Source organism: Rattus norvegicus, chromosome 2 (assembly GCF_021556685.1).
Source record: "Rattus norvegicus strain SHRSP/BbbUtx chromosome 2, alternate assembly SHRSP_T2T, whole genome shotgun sequence".
Taxonomy (NCBI): Eukaryota; Metazoa; Chordata; class Mammalia; order Rodentia; family Muridae; genus Rattus; species Rattus norvegicus.
This window is the reverse complement of record NC_141535.1, coordinates 123,556,850-123,579,421: the sequence shown is the minus strand read 5'-3', so window position 1 is coordinate 123,579,421 and position 22,572 is coordinate 123,556,850. Positions and strand designations below refer to the sequence as shown.

The 22,572-nt window shown below is 41.5% G+C and overlaps 1 pseudogene; it reads left to right on the top strand.

The window, feature by feature from the left end:
* Positions 1-628: 628 nt before the first annotated feature.
* Eif4a1-ps6 (eukaryotic translation initiation factor 4A1, pseudogene 6) lies at positions 629-1,359 on the top strand (annotated as a pseudogene).
* Positions 1,360-22,572: the final 21,213 nt, after the last annotated feature.

Below are 22,572 nucleotides of genomic sequence, written 5' to 3'. Positions count from 1 at the left end.
GAACTAAACATTTGCCTCATTTCATAACATAGGTTATCAAATAGATCAGCATGTTCTTTACAGAACAATTAAATCAGAGGGGATTCCCTTGACTTAAAGTGTCCTGTCTAGAATGCCTCACTTACCCTTAAATACTGGTAGGGACCACAATATTCACACTCTAGTGAGTGGAGGGTCATAAAGAAACGTCAAAAACACATGTTTTAAGCAGGCACCATAGAAAGGGAGACCAGGAGCATACAGCTTAGGAGTGGCATCTACCTTGAGTTGGTGATAAAGGGGCAGGTCTCATCATGAAACACAAGGAAGGCCAAGTGCCTGGGTGTAGCAGTGGGGTCAAGAAGAGAGGTTTGAGTGGCATTTCATTATCTACAAGTCTGCCAGTGTAATTGAAGGGCAATTACACTGCTTACTATTACTAAAACTCTATGGAAGATTGCAACACCTCCTACTTCTGTACTTGTCATAGTAAGATGGTGGGGAGCAGCACCAGATTGAACCCTCTTTTGTCCCAGGGATGCATTTCAGATCGAATCAACACCTGTGAGAATTGCTACCTGTTATGCTATTTGTTGTGGTCCAAATCAATGTACTATGTATCTAACAGAAAACAGAGATCCTATGGATCATGTCTGCGAGTCAGGATTCTTGACCCAGAGACAATGGCCCCGATGGGATGGAGCGAGTAGGCGTCATTGAGAGTAACTGAAATGAGACTGTGGATAGCTTTGATGACAAGAACCTCTGAAAATCCTTCCTCCATGGGATGTATGCCTATGGTTTTGAGAGGCCCTCTGACATCCAGCAGGGAGCTATTCTTCCTTGTATCAAGGGTTATGATGTGATTGCACAAGCCCAATCTGAGACTGGGAAAACAGCTACACTTGCCATATCAATTCTGGAGCAGACCCAATTAGATCTAAAGACCACTCAGGCTTTGGTTCTGGCACCCACTCAGGAATTGGCTCAGCAGGTACAAAAGGTGGTTATGGCGTGGCATTAGGAGACTACATGGGTGCCTCTTGCCATGCTGGTATCGGGGGCACCAACATGCATGCTGAGGTGCAGAAGCTGCAAATGGAAGCTCCCCGTATCATTGTGGGCATCCCAGACTGGGTGTTTGATATGCTTAACTGGTATACCTGTCCCACCAAATAAATCAAGATGTTTGCACCGGATGAAACAGATAAAATGTTAAGACATGGGTTCAAGGATCACATCTATGATATATTTCAAAAGCTCAACAGCAACACACAGGTAGTTTTGTTGTCTGCTGCAATGCCTCCTGATGTCTCTGAGGTGACCAAAAAGTTCATGAGAGACCGTATATGGATTCTAGTCAAGAAGGAAGGAAGATAGAGGAGGAGAAGGATGGCCCAACCCCTTGTGGCCTTAATTAGCCACAGGTAGCTATGAATATCTTATAAAGGATGGATTATTATAGGACAACTTGTCTTTTCTAGGTGGGCAATTTATATCAATATCTATTGGCTCAGGGTTTATTGGGTGGATATTTCATGGTGTGAGAATTTGCTGATATAAATCTGATTGATAAATTACAAGCTTTTTGAGTTTTGATTCTAACGGGTCACTGGGAGTTGTGACAATAACCATAGGGGGCAGACACTGGGATTGTAAACAGAGTTCACAGCAGAAAGTTACAAGAGGGTGGCTGCTGCTGGGGCCAGAGAGTAGACAGCACCAAGTGGGGCTGGCCATACAGGCAGAGAGACTACTGGGGACAGAGAGTAGCAGGAGACAGCATGGTACTTGGTGCCCTGCATCTTATTAAATACTCACCAATTCAAAGCTGGGCTGGTGAAATTGCTCAGAGGGCAAATACCACAGAGCCTGGCTACCAGAGTTGGAGCCAAAGGTTCCACATGGTTAAGAAGGAGAACAGACTCAAGTGATGCTCTGCAGTCACTTGTGCACTGTGGCTGTGAACCCTCCAAAAAATTAATAAGTGAAATGGGATAAAAGAAAAGAGCCAAAATTTCTAGAAGTTCTTAATGCAAATGTACACTATAACTAAAAACTTAGAGAAAGTAGGACTACTAACTGATTCTATGTGTGGGCATTTTTACTAGTGCCTTTCATTTCTGTGGCTTTTCCTTGAACACAACACTTAAAATGCAAAAGGTAAATGGGCAAAGAAACACCTTGGTGGTGGTGGTGGTGTTCCTTTACCAGAGCAGATGGCAGTCCTTTGCTCATCCGAGCTTGATGGCTGGCTTTGTGACCAAAGCTGTTTTATTCTTTGGTCTCATAAAAACCAAACCAGCCCAAATCAAATCAAATCCAGAAGGAGGAAGACAGAAAGAGACCTGTGGACTGCCATGTCACCCACAAGCCTGCTTTCCAGTGTGGATGAAGGAGGTCATCTAGGGGCCTGCAAGCCACATGGCCAGCCTGCAGCTGGAGCCACCACAATGTGCAAGTCTGTGGTGGGCAGATGGGAGAGAAGGAGAAGTGGAGCGGCTTGAGCTGTATGAAGAGAGATGGAACTGGAGACTCAACAGTAGAAAGAAGTGGCCTGTTATGAGTGACCAGCCTTGCCCTGATGGTGAGATCCCAGCCTGAACTGCCACTAAGGGCCATGTTTGGATCCATGGCTATGCAATGAATGGCAGGGGTCAGTGTCGATGTCTGTGACTCATAATACCACAAGAGAACATGGGGATGTCCCTGCTCAGGGAAGCCACCAGAGACCACCTGGATGTCCAGGTGCTGCCAAGCACTGGTCTTGCCCCTCATTGGATGTGGTGTTCTGAACAGACGGCCCCATCTCACACTGCTGACAGAGAGGGCTCTGCACACTCAGTGTAGCTGGATTTGATGGCAGGGTTTGTGGGTGAGCCTGTCTCAAAGATGTGCGCTGGGAGGGCTAACCCTGCCACTCATCTACTGTGGGGTAGCACGGTTGCAGAGGTGATGCCCCCTATCTTTCACCCCCTCCAGCAGATGGCAAATCTGCCCACAAGATCATGAGCATAGGGGAGCTATTCCTGCTCCTTACCTGTTCCTCGAGGGAACAGGTCCTGTACCTCACCTGGCCAGCAGAGTAAGGCTGGTCCTGTCAAGAGGCATGGCTCTGCCAGCACTGTGGGCAAAGAGTGCAGGAGAGCTGGCCCCACCACTCTCTATTGAGAGGTGATATGGGTGTGGGGTGATCCCTTCCCCCATCTCCTCACCATTCTCAACAGTCAGGAGAGTTGGCCCTTGTGTCATGATAGCTGGTGAACTGGCCTGGTGAGCTGGCAGCTATAGCACTCAAGACAATGGCCACCTGCATAAAGCATGGGTACGGAAGTAGAACTGTCCCTGGTGGAGCTGCCACCAAGGGTGAGAGTGTGGGACAGCTGGCTCAGTCATTTGTCTGCCACGAGGGGATGTGGGTATAGGTGTGGTCCCCTCTCTTCCCTTCCTCCTCCTCCTTCCCCCTTATCCTCACCCTCTGTCTTCTAACTTTCCTCCTCCCCACTTCACAACCTGTGAGGGTGAGGAAATGAGAATGGGAGAGCCAGCCCTGCCCCTTACTATAGCACTCTGGGGAGTAGGCTCTGCACCTCCCCTGGGCAATACCCTGGAGCTGGCACTGGTGGTGAAGGCACAGGAGAGAGAGCTCTGATGGTGTGAGAGCAGGAGGGCTAGCCTATCCCCTCACAGGATTCAGCTTTTGAGAGAGTGGACCCTGCACTAGATTTGACTAAGCAGCACAGTGGAGCTGGTTCTGGAGGCTGGAGGTGTGGATGTGGTGGCCTGGCCCCAATTGTATGAAAGCAAAAGAATAGATCCTGCATACTGTTGTTGTTGGCATTGCCTGGCCTACCCAGAACAGTGCTGGAGAGCTTGTCCTGCTGGTATGGATAAGGGAAAGCCCGTGAGATAACCAGCTCTGAACCAACTCAGGCCCAGATCCAGGGCACAGAACTGGCTAACCTTAATATCTGTGTCATCCGAGAATAGAAGGGATGGGTAAAAAGGCCAGTCTTGCTGTTCCAAAGCTGCAGGATCTCTATGACAGAGGGCAAGAACAGGATAACTAGGAGGATTCAATATTGATAGTGTCACAGAAGCCAGGGACCTTGCACCAACCAATGGCTCCTTGCCATAGCAAGTGAAGATGTGTGGACAGAGGAATAGACTGTGGGACTCACTGTGACACACTACAGCTTCCATGATGAGATGTTTTCAGTGCTTTGTTTTGTTGTTATTTGCTTGTAAGTTTTTACACTTTAATTTGGTGGGATGTTACAAGGATAAAGGGGAGATGAGTGGGACTGGAATACAGAATGTGAAACTCAATGAAATCAATAGAAAGTTAAACAAAAAGATTCAAAAAGTGACCTAAGAGTAGCTTACAGATTGGCATGAAACACAGAGTGCAGGGTGGAAGGAAATGGTTACGCCAATGAGTTCAGATAAAAGCGCAGCAAGCCATTTCGTGTTTCCTAGTTAGGAAATGCTTTCAAGTCTTGTGGAGAGGATGCTGGTGTAGTGAGGAGATTGTTTACTCACTCCTTTAATCCTGTTAATCTTACTCTGAAAAGATGTCAGTGCAGTTGGTAAAGCTTAAAACAAACAAGTCACACATTTTAAATCTCCATCTCAGTCAGCTTTTGCCTTTTACGTTTTATTTATTTGCAAAATTCTCAATTGTTCAGTGACACGAAGCTAAATCTTCTCTAATAGAATTGGGATCTACCGAGTAGTAAGCATAACGTGTCTAACTTGTATTGACTTGTCTGTTTTAGTTTTGTTTGTTTGTTTGTTTTTTACCTATTGGAAGAAAAATTATCCTAACAGGTAATTGCGATTTTTACTTCAAAAACAAAGATAATCAGTTTTAAATATGGTGAGTTTAGCTCCATAGAACCCATTGACATTAATGCTCACTAGAGCTATTGTTAAAAGCACCAAAGCATGTGAGACTCTTCCCTTCCCAGCGAGTGAAATCAGAAGTAATGCCATGTGATTTTTATCTTGCTCTCTTTGTCCCTAAACAATTAAACTACTATAGATGTAATTAGTAATGATAAAGATATTTTTGCCTCGTTAGAATAGTATGAAGTAGGCAGGATTCTTTTTGTCTGGAGAGAAATGTAATTTCTGAACCTTCGTATGGTACTTTTGTTGTCAAAGAGATTTATAATTGCTGACTGCAACCTCCCCTTGCTATTAGCTTTGGACCCTGGAGCCCCAGGCAGAAACAAAGGAAGCCAAGATATGTCTGAAAATTTGCAGCCACTACTTCACCATTTTTTTCATGTTGTCTGGACAACAAAACAGCACAGTTTATCATCTCATATTGGAAAGAATTTTAATCATAGACATAATAACAGTGTATAGAGATTAGCAATATGGATAGCCTCATGTGATAACAGAATATAAAATCATAAACACCATAGTGTAAAAAAACACACATTTTCATTTTACACATAAAAAACATGTGATTAAAGGATCAGCAATTTTGTGTTTTGACAGGATGGATACCATCACCTGTCATTAGTAGTTTGTTTCAGCTTCTTGTCTCATTAAGGAAATTCAAAGAACACTGAATTCAGTAAAAATAAATAAATAAATAAATAAATAAATAAATAAATAAATAAATAAAAATGCAGGTCACTCAAGGAGAGACACTCTAGGCAGAGCCATTTCAGGTTGTGACATATTGGTGAGGCTGTGCTAACTGATGTGAGGTCTGATCAGCATTAGAGAGAAAATGTGGATGGCCAAAGAGCACTAATGGCTTTGGAAATAGTACGGAGAGTTTCCTGGATAGGAGAGTTTAGCATAGAAAAGCTGAAGGTGCTCCAGTGAGAAAGGCATCCTCATTGAGTTAAGCTGTTATTTCAGATCGTTCCTCAGGACCCTTGATTATCCTAAATGGTATATTATCAGAATGAATATAATTACTCTACCTTCTGGGCTGCAGAGGCTGATATCAGAATGCCGGCCAGGATATACTTTTCAGAAGGTTCTTGGAATTGCCTTCTCCTGTCTTTTCAGTTTTTGGTAGCTCTGTTGGGGATTCCAAAGTCTCAAAAGGATCATCTCTACCTCCATCCTCTCGGTGCTAGGGATGGAATCCAGAGCCTGAACAGGCAAAGTAACTGCTTGGTCTACACAGGCAGCCTCTGATCCATCTCCTCATGGCCTCTTCCCTGTACCATTTTTGTTTCTCCTGAGGGCAATCTCTTTGAATTTATGACTCAAATAAAACCAATACAAGTTCATCTCACTCCTGCAAAGATTCTGTTTCAAGTAAAGTCAGGTCTGAAGTTTACAATGGTTATGATCTGGAACCGAAGTTAGATTTTATTCAATGTACTACAGACAGTTTTTTTAAAATGTACTTATGGGAAAAGGATAAAAAGTGTAAGACATAGAATGACCATAATGCAAGTCTAAGTAATATCAAAGTGTAGAATGTCACATTTTATGAGGTCCTAGATACTTGCTGTCAACTATCTGTGAAAATAGAAAAGTGTCAACAAAAGCTGCTGTAAGTTGATGTGAATTTTACAAAAGAGTAGAGAATGTAGCAGGATACCAATTTTTTTAACTAAGTTGAAGAGATCATTGTGATTAAAATGGCACTACCTGATGTACACAGGAGAACACTGACCACAACCGAAGGTGACAATAGAAGACACAGCAACTAATGAGCACAGGAATAATGAGGGAAACCAGGCCACGAGGAACTTCTAAGGAGAATAGCTCATGAAACAGCATCACTAACACATTATTTACAAGTTTTACACCAGAGTAAAACAACAAAAGTGTAAGGAAGAGGCACTCAAGAAATAAGAAGGCATCCTGAGTGTTCTATGGCAGAGACTTAGATGGGCAAGTTTATGTCTCTCTATAGTATCAGATTTTACAGAATGACAAACCTTCACAAGCTATGTGGATATTGTTGGATGCAACTCGCTGAGTACTCATCGTTTCCCTTGACAGATGGCTGTAGGCAAACACAGGTTCTTGATTACAATATTAATTACCCCATATGCACGTCACACTGTGAGGTAACTTCTCTATTAATATGGACATTCATGTTTTTTACAGAGGGGCTGCAAAGGCATGAAACAGGCAGCAGGAGAAATGAATAAGCTCCAAGAGGTTTTGCTGGAGACAGAGGGGGAGTTCATGCAGAGCCCTGTTCTGATAGTCCCTTGATGCACACATCAGGTGTTTAAAACACAGGTCGGTTCAGGAAATTTTCCCCTGTGCCCATGTGTTCCAAACTCTCCCTCACTTTCTCTTCCACTAGTTTCATTGTATCTGATTTTATGTGGCGGTCTTTGATCCACTTGGACTTGAGTTTTTACAAGGAGATAAGAATGGATAAATTTGCATTCTTCTGCATGCTGTCCTCCAGTTGAACCATTTGTTGAAAACACTGTCTTTTCTACTGGAATATTTTAGCTTCTTTGGCAAAGATCAAGTGATCATAGGTGTGTGGGTTCATTTCTGGGTCTTCAATTCTATTCCATTTATCTACCTGTCTGTCTCTGTACCAATACCATGCAGTTTTTATGATGATTGCTCTGTAATACAGCTTGAGGTCAGAGATGGTGATTCAATATTTTCACTACTGAGTCTGGGCAGAACCTCTCTTTTGGTGTGATGTATTTGGTATGTTCGTGGGCATGGTTCAGTTTTATTCAGTTTTAGTGAGCTCAAGTACTAAAATTTCCCAATGCATTTTGATGTTTGTATGAAGTAGACTTTGCTTTCAGAAATAAGTTATTTATTGCTCTCTGCCTCCTTGGCCAAGCTGGACAGAAGCAGAGTCCTTGTAGTAGTTTGAGTGAAACTGGTCCCCATAGACTTACAGAGAGTGTCACTATTTGAAAAGTGAAGGACATACGGCCTTGTTGTAGTGGGTGTGACCCTGTTGGAGGAAGTCTAACACTGGGGATTTGAGGTACAAGCCTGTCCCATGACTCATGCTCTCTTCCTGCTGCCTACTGAGATGTAAAACACTGAGCTCCTTCTCCAGCCCATATCTGTGTACACACTACCCTTCTTTCTGCTATGATGATAATGAACTAAACCTCTAAATGTAAGCCAGGACCAATCAAAAGCTTTCTTTTATAAGAGCTTCCGTTATGATTGTGTCTCTTAACAGCAATAGAACACTGACAAAGACAGTCCTCCTCTTTCAGAGTCTACACTCTCAGTGAAGGTAAATGAGGCTTTTAAATGGAATCATTCGGGATAAGGCTCAGCCTGAAGCCATGTGTGGCCTTCAAAGAGTGAAACTGCTAATGCCTCCATTTCATTACAGAGGAAGAGGTTTGAAGTAACTGTCAGATACCACTCAGCTCTGAGCTGACATGCTAAAGGTGAGGTTCAAAGCCAAGGCTTTCCATCCCAGTGGCTCTTCAATTGTGGGTCTCAGGGACATGGAACCTCACTAGAAGTCACTCAACACAAAGACAAGTTTCAGTTCACACCCTGCTGTCATACAAAGGAAACATAAAAATCCAAGAACTTGTCAGGGAAACTGATTCATTGTAGTCTGGCCAAAACTGGGGGCGGGGGGGGGGGGGTGGAGGTGTGAAGAAAAATACTTAATTTTCCCTCAGCCTTTCTTTTATCAGCATTACAATTTATAGACACAGTGAAGCAAAATCTGAGGCAAAAATCTGGGAACTGCTGGGTTTGGCTATAAGATAGATTGCCAGAATCCAAGATGTCCCCTGAGATGGAGGCCCCACCTGGGCTAAAGCCTTTCCATTTTCAAGCTGAGAGTTTGGGGGAAACTGCTTCCTTGTGGTGGTTTTGCCTTCCCTTTTTGCTCATTATAGTTCTGAGTGGACTTCACAGGGACTCCACCCTCTAATGGTAGCTGATTTACATTGTCTTAGAAACAGCAAATGAGAGTGCCCCTGGCTCAGAGCAATATGCCCCAGGAACAGCAAGTAAGAGGGGAGACTTTTGAGCCCTGAATGGCTATGTTGTAAAATACTCACATAGCTTACACATTGGACAGAAGACTACAAATGGCTTGATCAATCCTTTTTGCCTGAGAAAAGAGAAACGTAATTAATAAATATTTATTCTGGATAGTATAAGGTGTAACTTAACACAGTGAGCTTACTGTGGCCAAGTTCCATTCCGCAGTTTATTTATAGCTCTTGAATGTCCAAATTATTAAGGGTGTAAATTTTGGTGACTCTACACAGTTACTAATGGTATTCCCATCTACTCTGAATAATGCCCCAATATGGATGATAAAGTATACTGTCTGAAACAATTTATAGAAGAATCATCACCTAAATATTAAATTTTATTTTTAATTCTTGAAGCACAGCACTGGTAGTTATGGGTCATCTATACACTTATACTTAGATCTTTTACTTGCTTCCAAAGTATTCTAGCTCCTCACTTCAAGTTAGTTACAAAAATGAGACTTGAAGGAACCCATCAAGTGTCTCCTTTTAGGCAGAGGGCTTGATACCTTGGGTTCAATGTAGGCCTATTCCTGCTCCCTTTCCCATTCTGCTTAATTAGATTTCAAACCAAAGAAACATCTTGGTGTGCCTTACCTTGAAATAGTTTAATACACTCTTGGGTTTCTCAGTAATTCACACCCCTACCTTCACCACAGACTTGTAAATCCCAAAACTGTGTAGGATTGTACCCCTGCCCCTTCCTGTGAGGTTAGTGGCTCCTGTGGGGAAAGGGACACTCTTAAATGCTAAGATTTATGAGTGTGCTGCATTTTTGTAAGGTGTAAATTGCAAAGAAACTCCAGAGAACAATTAAACATTTAAACATAGTGAGCATCGTGCCCCTGTGTCCTCTGAGGCAGCAGTAACTGTGAGAAGGAAGGGAAAACAAAGAAGGGTATCTTGGTCCCTATGACCTTCACCACACAATGAAAACAACCTCTGGGACATCCTGGATTGTGCAGCTACAGAAAAACAAGTAATTTATAAATAGGTTGTGAACTAAGATTTTAGAATGACCACTGCTTAACATGGCTGGGGTGAACTTAAGCATCAGAAGCAAATCAACCCTTTAGGGATTATAGTTATTAAAATACACTTAATGCCAGCTACCTGACTGTTAAACTAGGAAGTCTCAGTGTTAATAAACACAGTAGCAGGAACCTTAAAAATCATCTTGCTTTCGACTCTTATGGATAACATAAAGAGACACTGAAAGTAGTCTGTCCAAAGGTTAGGAGCCGGCTAGCACTAAATTAATGAAGTTCCTGAACAAGGCTCTTCCAGTTTGGCTCCTGAAGCAAAGTGCATTTCCCATATAATGCTTTCCCAGCCTCCTAAGAGCATGGCAAGAAACACTGCCAAAGGTGTTTGCATAAAGGCCAAAACTTGCCAGTGTGTTCTGAGAAGCTGGGCCCCAGGACTTTGGTTAAAAATGGTAGTCCTACTGGCCAAGTTTATCACCCAAGATTTCAGGTACAAACACACAGGGAAAACACTGTTGGGAGCTTAAATGTTCCTTACATTTAGGCCAATGTTAATGCCTTTGGCCCTGAAGTATCGATTTCTTTTTCTCCTTCTGTGACTAAGAGGGAAATAAGGACACCATTCTGTCTAAGACATCTTAAAAACACAATTTCTCCACATGAAAGGGCGAGAAAGAATGGCTTGGCTCCAATGACCACACCTATGACTTCCTGTAGAATCACCAAGGATGGGTGGAAAGCCAATGGAGCTTCAGCTCTCAACAGCTCCAGAACAGGAAAAAGAAAGAAAGATGGAGAGGGGCACAGAGAGCAGAGAGGGTGAAACAGGAAGGAGAAAGAGACAGACAGAGAGGTAGAAACAGAAAGAGATGAAGATATTAGGTGGATGATCAATAGATAGATAGATAGATAGATAGATAGATAGATAGATAGATAGATAGATAGAAGATAAGGATAGATAGATAGATAGATAGATAGATAGATAGATAGATAGATAGATAGATAGATAGATAGATAGAAGATAAGGATAGATAGATAGATAGATAGATAGATAGATAGATAGATAGATAGATAGATAGATAGATAGATAGATTATGGATGGAGATGCACATAGAGACAGACGACAGACAGACAGAATTTCTAGGCTATGTCTTGCTAAAGGGAACATGAAGTCAGCTATAAATCTCATTCTTTCTGTGTCTTGTGTGGCCTACAGTCTTGGGACTTCTATGCTTCAAGCACCTTGATATATCCATGCAGGACACAGATGTGTTCATATTAAAGATACTGTTTTTTGTCTGCTCCCATGGGAAGCTCAAGTTCTCAAATCTATGTGCTCTGTAGTACGGGATTAACACTTTTCAGTTTTTCTTCCTAGATGCCCATTTTTAGTTTGGTTCCTTATAAAATTTAAACCTTCTTTCTTTAGTTTTACGACTTTTATTTTGTTTTCCTATTATCATTTGGAAATCTCTAAAACTGCAGTTTAAAATGCATTTCACTCCCCCCTTTTATCTAAGTTGTCATCTCCATATTACTCTACCACTGCTTTGCTCTGACATACCTTTATAAATTTGCTTTGGAGACGTTTGACAGGAGTATTGAGAACTTGAATGTAGGAGGCATTTTGTTCAAATCTCTTGAACGAATCAACAATTCTGTGGTTTACTGCAGAGTTCAGAAGCACATCTGCATCAGTCATTAGATTGAGATATTACAACTTGGCAGTGTTACTACAAAGACTAAGCCTGGTGATATATACTGGCTTGGTCAACTGTGAATTGAAAGTCCATAAAAAAGCCATGTATAAAATTAACATGCATTTGCTGGATTATAATTGTCTCAAAAGCTTACTGCTGAACAAACTCACCCTTTCTAGCTCTTTCTAAACTATAGCTGGCGGATTCATTTTACCTGTTCTGGCTCCAAACTCTACTCCATACTGGTTGTTTCAAACTGGCTTTTCGAGGCTTCTCACTGAATTACCCTACTTGGAAAAAAACTGCATTTGAATTCCACAGACTGAGCTGCCTCGCTTGAACTCAACTGAACTGCACTCAACTGAACTACAGCCTGACTCATTCTGCTCTGCTCGTAGGTAGCATCTCTTTCCAGTCTGTTGTCATGAGAATTGGGTGTATCCTATCTCTGACTCATTCTGTCAAACCTTATTCTGACTCATCACTTTGTCTGCCCCTCAGTTAGACATCACTTTCAAACATGGCTCTTGCTTTCCCCAAACTGACTTTACTTTCATTGTTTGGGGATTAAGGTATATACTAAGGGTGTGTTTATATTCCAGCTAGAGGGAATGGAGGTATTTTATTCCAGCCAGATCACCCAAGCTTAGATGTGATCCCTTGCCAGAGTAGCATTATTGCTGAATTAAAATTCCTCTACAGTCCTGTCTTTGCTAAAGATTGACCAGGCTGGTAGGTTGCCACCAACACAATGATTGCACAGTTTTAATGCTGTAGATCAAGATGCAAAATGATCTTGGACTAACTAAGGCATTCTTGTTAGCTATTTGCTCTCCTTGGCTCTGTAACCAAGCATTATTTGGCTGCTATCTAGCCAGTTCCTCAGTATCGAACCATTCCTTTCTCAGGGGATGCTCTTAAAGACTAAGAAAGTAATATAAAAATGCAAGTCAGAAAGTAAACAAGGCACAAGTCTTAGGGAAGTTCTGGAATTTATCTGATTCACAAGTCCTCCCCTGAAGGATATAATAGCAGTAACACTTGCTGGTGAGACAGGACTACAGACAAATGAACTGCCTGCAATGTGTGCAGGGAACCCTGGAGACGCAATTTTCACACGTTAGGACCCATGTTTGGGTGATTTTTTTTTTCTGATGCAATTGCACCCAGACTATTGTGAGTAACTCCTACCCATTCTCCTGTAACCCAAAGAAGCTCCCTATTCAGAAAGTGACTGAGTGTCCTTGGCTTTTCATTGTGCTCTATCTGCAGGAGAGTATGTTTGCTTACATCTCTCCAGGAAGAGTTGCCCATTATTCATTCGCTTCTACTGTCCCAGAAGCTAATAATATCAGATAACCTCTAAAAACAATAGCTAAAAATTTCCTATTTTATACTACCTTACAACTTTATGCCCGATAATGCTTTTGGTAAATGTTTGATCTATCACTTTCTTTTGGTCTCTGCCAATAAAAGTCACATTACTGATCCTCCCATGAAACCTGTCACTTAAAATAACCTGAATCTCTCTTCCTGGGCAAAGGTAAGCCAGTCATTGGCTCACGTAAAAGATCTTTGACTCCCTTTGTGGTAAGAGCTGGGCTTTGCATCAACAGCAGATTAATTCTAAGAAGCATCCAGAAAACAAATGTCTTATTGTGGGCATTTGTGGGGAAGAGGAAAGTGTGGATTTTAATCTTTCCTTTTGTGAGGAAATGGTAGAACTAAAAAGCCAATACTGTGGAGACAATGCAGCATTAACTTGACTCAGGGAATGTGAACCTCAGGACTTCAGATCTTCTGTGTAGCTCAAACTGGGAATGGAATTTGTAAAAGACACAGACACCGAGCATTGTTACTCCTGATTGTGTAAAGGGGTGTTTGATTTTATTTTTGTATTTGGTTTGTTTGTGGTTTTTTATTTTATTTATTGATTTTTATCTGCCCCTTGCCATGAGAGACTCCAATGTGCAAACACAGTTTTACGCTGCTTTGAGGAAGGAGGTGAGCACAAAAGCATGTTGAACCCTGTGGAAGATTCTATACGCTGTGCCCATCCACATAAACACACACACACACTCTCTCTCTCCCCCTCCATCTCCCATTCTTCCCTGCCTCCCTCCATCCTGCTTCTCTCCCTTTCTCTTCATGGGTGAGGCTGCTGATGTCTTCACTGTATCCGTAGTGTATTATTAAGGAAAGCAGCACTCATACCACCCAGTAAACATTGAAAGTGCTGGAAAACAACTAGCATTTCCTTATATAAAATGACATTTCCATATTTGGAGAGCTATTCTAGAATTTACAACTTCAATTACAGGCACAGTGTCAAGGGTTTAAAGTCTCTTGAAAGTTCTTTGTACCAACAAAGTGGTAAGCAATTTTTTTTAATTTATTTTCTTCACATGCCTATATACTTCACCACTCAGTATTATAATTTAACTAATTTGATGGTAGTGACCTCAAATATATTGGCAACTTCTTTACTGCTTGCTTTTGAAAATTAAGTATGCTTTAACCAAGTCTAATTCTAAAAATGATGATTAGAAACTAATTAGTAGGAAGTCAGCAGGCCTGTTATTAATTAAAAAAAAGGTACTAGTTGCTATAGATTGAGTAAATCCTCTCATCTACAAAATTATTACTGTAGCTTCCACCCATAGGTGACCCCAAATCTCATCTTAACAGACCTGCTTAACACTGGTTATATGAAGGTGAGATACCTCAGTCTGAAGACATCACAGAACATGTAGTTTTCTTCTCATGACTAAACTATTCAGTTTCCAGGGTCAAATGATATGTTAACTGACTTTGGAGCTTATGGACACAATGCCTCTTTCTACACTTATATTCAGCTTAAATTTGTAAACTTGTTCCTGTAGTTTTACAAACTTCTGCCTTGACTACACACACACACACACACACACACACACACACACACACACACACACACACACACACATGCACACGTTGTTTTGATAATTAAATACATCTCTCAGGGGACACTGGAAGATGTCATCCATCTTTCCATCTCTCATTAGTGACTCTTAATTCTTTTATGTATTCAAAGGTACATCTACCATTTTGCATATGTGTTGCTAAAAGAACTCATGAGAAGATTCATTCTGAAAAAAAACAACAGAACTCACACACAACAACATACAAATAAAATCCTTTAGAATAGTTGAAGGGACCCTGGGCTAGCTGTCAGGAGGAAGACCCCAAGACAGGCCGTGTATTACAAACTCCCCTTCTCCAACTTCCCCACACCATTCTCTTCTCTTCTCTTCTCTTCTCTTCTCTTCTCTTCTCTTCTCTTCTCTTCTCTTCTCTTCTCTTCTCTTCTCTTCTCTTCTCCTCTCTCTCTCTCTCTCTCTCTCTCTCTCTCTCTCTCTCCCCCCCCCCTCTCTCTCTCCCTCTCTCTCTCACTGTATAATTAGTTGCTCTTAAACTTAAAGTATAGTCCCAAAAAGGTGCAGTTAGAGAGAAAGAAATTAGGCACCAAGGTCAGATATTTTTAAAAAAAGTTATTGATCATATGTGTAGGTTTTCAGAAAGTGGATCATTTTTAATAGGATATCTCAGAGCTATTCCAGTCTGGGATGAGGCTATGTCTTTTCTATTCTAAGTTCAATACTGCATATGACTGTTCCTCAGAGACCAGGTTCCTTCTTTCTTGAGAAATAGAATATGCTAGTTATCTGAGATTTTTGTGAGTACTCCATTTCTGCAGTGCACAGGACCTTAGCATTCTAATCCATGTGCACTTTTTGCATATGTGCCCTGGAATAAATTCACTCCAAGACTTACTCTATAAAGTACATTGAGTTGGCCTACATCAGTACCTGGAGTACTGCAGATTTCAATACTCCCCCAGAAGCTGCATCTGAACCTTTGAGATGTAGGAAAAGATCTTCCAGTTAGTTGGTTTCACAGAGAAATCATATGCATTTGACATATCCTCTTGCGAACGGTCACATGGTTCCCATGCTTTCTCGGTGCCCAGAAACTGAACATATGACATAGAGTGATTTGAGAAGTTAGTAAAAATAGTAAGCAAAATATAGTTATATGCCTATGAATTGTTTGAATCTACCATACATAAATATTGAAGATATATGTGTCACCAAATGGCTTCAACATTAAATAATACCTTATTCTTTATTGACAACATTGGCAATATTTGAGACCTAGTTATCTATCATTTAGCATCCAGATATAGAAACATGACCATGCTTTAATATATGTTCCTCTCTTCCTGCCCCTCTCATTCTTTGTCTCATTTAAATAAGAATCATCTTACACTGTGTCAGCTACACCCAGTTGCTGGTCTGTGTCTCTCTTCCACAAAATCCATTTGTAGCAGTGAAGTTAAGGTGGTTCCTACCCAAGCAAGCCATCAACACAGATCTCCTCAGAACTGACCCACTCCAGTTCAGAAAGTTCACAGATATTCACCAAATCTAATTCAATTTCCAATTCTGTAACCAGACCTCAGACTTCAGGACCATGTCTTATTTAGATTCATTACACTATTCAGTGAGGGTATTCTACAATATGGCACAACTGAAGGAATGGAGGCCAATCCTTTAAGTACAGGGAGTGGGGGGGGTTCTCTATACTTCTCAAATATGATTATTACATTCTCTTCTCTAAGTACCATATACTGTCCTAGTAACAACATTAATTAACAGCACACCCGAACCTTCTTTTGATAATAGCACAACTTGAAGAATTTGCTCAAATCTACTGAGCTACTGAATGAACAATAAACTTGGTACCATAGTAGATGAAGTTTCTTCTTATAGCAAACACATCTTATCCATTACATTTCATGGAATTATTGAAAAATAGGTACAACAAATATATAACTAGCATTTGACATCCAATACAAAGTCAGATAAAGTTAACCTCTGCCTAGCTTCAGCTGTTTCATTAATGCTTATGATTCACTGGTCATGAAGGGCAGGAGATACACAGTCATGAGGAAACCATCTTGTGGGAATATGCAACCATTGCCATTGTTAGCTACTCCTTTTCTCGTTGAGTGGTGGTGCATCATAAGTGTCACTTGCACATTGACAATACATGCCAATATCACCAGTAAAGCCAAATAAGTTGGGAAAGTGTCTATGACACGGAAAGAAAAGAGACAGGGATCTTCTTGGCTGGTGTCAGTACCCAGGCCAAGGGTACTAGCAGACCATGCCTTTAAAACACTGGAGGAACACGGTTTCCCAGGGCCAAGCTAATAAAGGGCACAGTTCCAACCAGCCTCATTAACCACAGGCATTGGCAGCCTTTGGAGTGTGAAGTCAGGAGATGGCCATGGTTGGCTTCACGTCCTAAGTCATCCCTCATTACAGCTAGGAAGTGCACACTCTATTAAACTTTGTCCTAACATCCAGAGGAGAAAGTCTGTCCACTGCATTGTGTGAGGACTATTCCTGTTACTTTTTCGTAATCCTAAAGTCATGATGCTCATTTTGGCTTTGGATATATTCGTCCCTGTACTTTTGGGAATTAAAATTATAATTCATTCTTTCTCTCTTTTTTCCCTAGTTACATATATACTTGTGTCTAGACCATTAAAGTTAACAACTAAAATATAATCTAAAATTATATGACCTACCCTAAGCATTCCATATTGTCAACCTAAAGAAATAAATGTAAAATATCCTCTCCCCGTTTCATTTTTATTACTATAACATACATCTTTCAGGAAGTAGAGAACATTTTTATGCTCTGTCTTTGGTAAATGTTTAGAGAGGAAAAAATGCTTAAATGCAATTCTCTGCCCAGAACTGGCACGTTTCAATAGCACCCATGAAGCTAGTCTTTCAGGCAGTGCCAGGGCTTGGCAGCCCTCTCCTAGAGCCTTCTTTGCCCATATTGAAAATATCAGGTTACCTAAGAGAACACCCACAGTATTAATAACACTTGAGGCTGCCCTGCTTTCTAATTATCTACATGGACAATTAGTTCCCCATTTGGTCAGACAACACATTTCTTAGAAACATCTGTGAGATAAAATATTTAACATTTTAAGGATAAAAGGGTTTTACTGAACTGTAAAAAAGCCAGAAAAACTAGACCTTTTGTGTCCTGCAAGGGGGTGACTACTAAGGCACTGAAATCCTTCCTTTCGTGTAAAATACACAATGCCTTGGATCACTATCACCTCAGGACTGTGACTAGGCAAGGTGTGACATAGGAGTCACCATCTGCCACTCACTTTCCAACCTGCTGTCAAGTCTGCACAGGTTTCACAGGTTTCAGAGAGTCAGAAAGTCATCTCTGCTCCTCTCCCAAGAGGTATGAGGCTGGTTAAGGGGGACAGGCACAGAAACCTACCATCCTTTCTGTAAAATGCCTGTGGAAGATGGTGGTGCTGAGGGTGATTTGAACTGTGATGGTCTGGCACAGAGGTTTCAGAGAAGAATTTTAGTATATTGTCTAGAAATTGCTCTTGTGATATTTTGGGGAAGAATGTGTCTGCATTTGGCCTTTGCCTAAAATGTCTGCTTGAGGCTAAACTGATGGGATTTAGATTAATTGAAGGAACAAAGGAAATCTCAAAACAGTCTACTGTAGACTCCATTGTGTGAATACCACTGTTACCTTTTAAGAAAAGCCCTTTGATGAAAAGGAGCAAGTTACTCAAGGAAAATTATAAAATGTATAGATTGAGGAGAAAAGAGGCAATTCAAAAAATGGGAATGAAGCTAAATCCTATGTTCAAGGAGATAAACAGATTAAGAAATGGAATAAATGTAGTTATGACACCAGGGGTGGCCTCACCTAGGCATGCTTCCAAAGAAATCAAAGAATATCTTAGCTCCAGGTGTGGTGGTACATGCCTTTAATCCCAGCATTCAGGAGACGGGCATGTAGATCTCTGAATTCAAGGTCAGCCTGGAATGCAGAAAAAGTTCCAGAACAGGCAAGCTTAGATAGTGAAAGAAACCATTGCAAAGAGGAAGTTGCTGAAGATGTAACTGAAATAAGGGACCATGTTCCAGCTCCAGAAAGCATCAGAACTTGGCAGCTTTGGCCAAGTGGTTCTGGCTTTAGAGTCAATAATAGAAGAAAGATTTATGGAATCTCCCTTAATGACTAAGGAAATTCAGTGAGGCCAGGTATGTAGCAGGGGTGTCCCTACATGGAGGCCTAGAAAGGCCAATGTGAGAAGCTGTGAGAATGAAATCTGGATTGTCTTATAAACCCCCAAAAGTGAGAGATGCCAGAGCTATGGGATACCTTCTGAAGAAAGATGCTAACAGGGAGTGCAGCCAGCCCAAGAGAAAGAAGTGTGCTGCAGTCAACAAAGCTGAAAGAAGCTGAAGATCGTTTTGGCATCAGACATGGAGCTGCAGAGTTTGCAGGTGGTTTTTGGACTTGTTTTGGTCCAGTGTGCTCACTTTGCTTCCTTCCCTACATTTTAAAACAATAATATATATCATGTGCTATTGTATGTTAGAAGTATATGATGTGATTTTTATTTTATAGGAGAGCACAGTTTAGAGATTATTAAAATATCAGAAGAGACTTTGAACTTTGTACTTTTAAAAATTATTGAGACTGGGATAGATAATAGGGACCTTTGAAGTTGGACTGTATACATTTATCAATTATGTTGTGGGTACAAGTCGATGGGAGCCAGGGAGTGGAATGCAGTTGTTTGAATAGGAATGTCCCTCATAAACTCATAGGATTGAATATTTGGCTCATATAGAGTGGCATTGTTTGGAGGTGTGGCCTTGTTGGTGCAAAGTTAGCACTGTTGGAGTAGCCTTTGTGTTTTCCCATGTTGAAGCTAATCCAATGTGCCACATAGTCTCCTTCTACTAACCACAGATCATAATAGAACTCTCAGTTACCTATACATCACTATGTCTGTCTACTCACTGCCATGTTTCCTTCCCCAACAATAATAAACTAAATCTCTGACATGTAAGCCAGTCCCAGTGAAGTGTTTTCCATTGTAAGTGTTGCTGAGGTCATGGTGTCTCTTCACAACAGTAAAACCCTAACTAAGACAATGTTGAAGACAAAGTCATCCACTTTGTTTACAGAAACGAAGAATCAGGAATCAGTTCTTAGGGCATGAGAAGAGGCTTATGGACAAAGAACAGTGGTGGAGGAATATGTGTGGAAGAAAAGCAGGACATAGCTGGAGATGAAGGGATGTAAATATAGGAGACTGAGTTTCTGAGATCCAGCAGGGGTGGGGTGTAGAAAGGAAGCTTAGAAAGAAGGTAAGAAGAAGTCCAGAGCATTCTGTCAAGGTCATGGCAGAGAACAACAATGTAGTGAAGATCATGGGCCTTGTAGTTTCAATAGGCTTCGTCCAGGGAGTGACACTATTAGGAGGTGTAGCCTTGTTGGAGTAGGCGTGATCCTGTTGAAGGAAGTGTGTCACTTTGGGGGTGGGCTTTGAGGTAGCTTTCTGCTACCTACTGACCATACCAGTCTTCCTCTAGCTTCCTTCAGAGCAAGATGTTGAACTCTCAGCTCCTACCAGGCCATGTCTCCCTGGACACTGCCATGCTGCCACCTTGATGATCATGGATTGATCCTCCGAAACTGTAAGCCAGCCTCAATTAAATGTTGTCTTTTATAAAAGTTGCCTTGGTCATGGTGTTTCTTCACAGCAACGGAAAACTTAATGAAGAAATGCCTTAAAAGGAGTTGTGAAGGGAGGGAGAGGATTCTGTATCAAACCCATAGGTAGGAATTTATTTTGTAAAAGTATAGTACATTTAGATCTTGAGAATTTGTGAAATCTTGATCCTCAAATGTCTTAAAGTTTAGTTTAGAAATCACAGAAAGTGTCTTAGTGTTTCATTGCAATGACCAAGGCAACACTTATAAGGGCAAACATTTCATTGAGGCTGGCTTACAGTTTCAAAGGTTCAGTCCATTATCGTCATGGTGGAATGCATGACAGTGTGGAGGCAGACTTGGTGCTGGTGCTGGAGTTGGAGCCGAGAGTTCTGCATCTTGGATCCAAAGGCAGGCAGGAAGAGACTATGTTTTGCATACAACCAGGATAAGGTTCACTTTTGTACTGGACAGAGCCTGAGCATAGGAGGCCTTAAAGCCTGACTACATAGTGACATACTTCCTTCAACAAGGCCACACCTCCCCTTAAGGCTATACCTCCTAATATTGCTGCTTCCCATGGGCCAAGCTTATTCAAACCACACTAGAAACTATCAAAATATCTTTGTTTTGATTTTGAAAGTGTTGAAGACTTGACACCATTTGATTTGTTCACAGAAGGTATTCATTTCCACGGTTAAAGGAAGTATTCCTTTGTGCTAAAGTCAAGTAATCATGACATTAAGTTTAGAAATGAAATGTATGGCTACAAACTAATGAACTTATGCTAGGTAGTGTTCATTGCAGGAGTTTCACTGGAAAAGATAGAGATCACTTAAGCTTATGGAATTGCCTGCTACCCTTGACCAAAGAATATCTGTAGTATCTTCCAAGTACTATAGGTCCCTCAATCACCATGTTACCCTGAAGTCCTGTAGGGAGCGGTGTGGTGAAGTAAAGTAAAGATGGCCAGCCCCGTCCGAATGTGAATAACTTACCGCGCATGCGCAGGCTTGTCCCCTGTCAGGGCAGCTGTATGCTAATGAGGTGAATCTGGCGCCCTCCTGTGGTGAACAACAGTACTGCACATGTGCGGGGTTTTGCACCTGACGTCAGTCTGGCTGGGGCGGTACTATGCTAATGAAAGTTCATGCCGCACCAATCCCTGGAGGACAAGTAGTGGGGTGACTTGTGCCCCACCAATCCCTGAAAGAATATTAGCATACTTTTGTGTATATAAGGCGAGCGGCTTTGCCGCTCAGAGCGGTAACATTTGAAGCTGTAACACTTGGAGCTGTAACACTTTTGGAGGTGTAACACTTAGGGCTGGCTGCTGCTGCCGCCGCCTCCCTGTATCAAGAATGAAGCTGTCCTGCAGTAAAGGCTGTTGAGAGGAATCCAACCGTGTCGCATCTTCCTTGCCGGCCAAGGTGGGCGCGACAAAGTTCTATAACTCCTCTCCCACAAATATCTTTTTATAACTGTCCGTACAGTTAAATTAAAACACCATTACTTTGTTTACATTAGTTTGTTTTTGTCTATCATGATGCATTTTTCTCCCCATTCTGTGGTGTATATGCATTCTGTCTAGGTTCACCACAGAGTCATTGACTCTTTTTTTTTTTTTCCTCTATTCTTTTTTTTGGAGCTGGGGACCGAACCCAGGGCCTTGCGCTTGCTAGGCAAGCGCTCTACCACTGAGCCAAATCCCCAACCCCAGAGTCATTGACTCTTCAGGTACTTAAAAAAACTCAAAGATTTGTTTTATTTATATATGTGTATGTATAAATGCTTGAGTAGTTGATCACAGATATAAGAGAGCATCCGATGCTGGAAGCTAGAGCTACTGGTCTTTTTGAACTACTTTTTTATGTGAACATTCTTAACTGAACTCTGGCCTAGAGAGCAGTAAGTGCCAATAGCCACTGAGGCTTCTCTCCAGCCCTGACTCCTAAGAGTTTCTTTTCTGAGTGCAGATCTTTCTCATTTTGTGACAGGGGGAACATTTTCCTAGATGTACCATAAAATCATTTCCACTCTGGGGTATTTCTCCTCCTTGATGGGTTGATTGGAAGCAGGCTTGGGTTTTTGTGCTCCTGAGATACTTAAGGCTTTTATGCTCAGCATCCTGAGAAGTTTCCTTTCTTATTCAATTGAAAAATCCCCTAAAAGCCCAACACTTCAAGCAAGAAAACCATTACTTAAATCAGCCCTCCCTTGTGTTTTCCCTCAGGAGAATCCAAATGATTTACTATTTTAATTGTTTACTTTAGAATTTGTACCCCATAATATGCTCTCTTTTAGGCAAAGAAGTAGCAT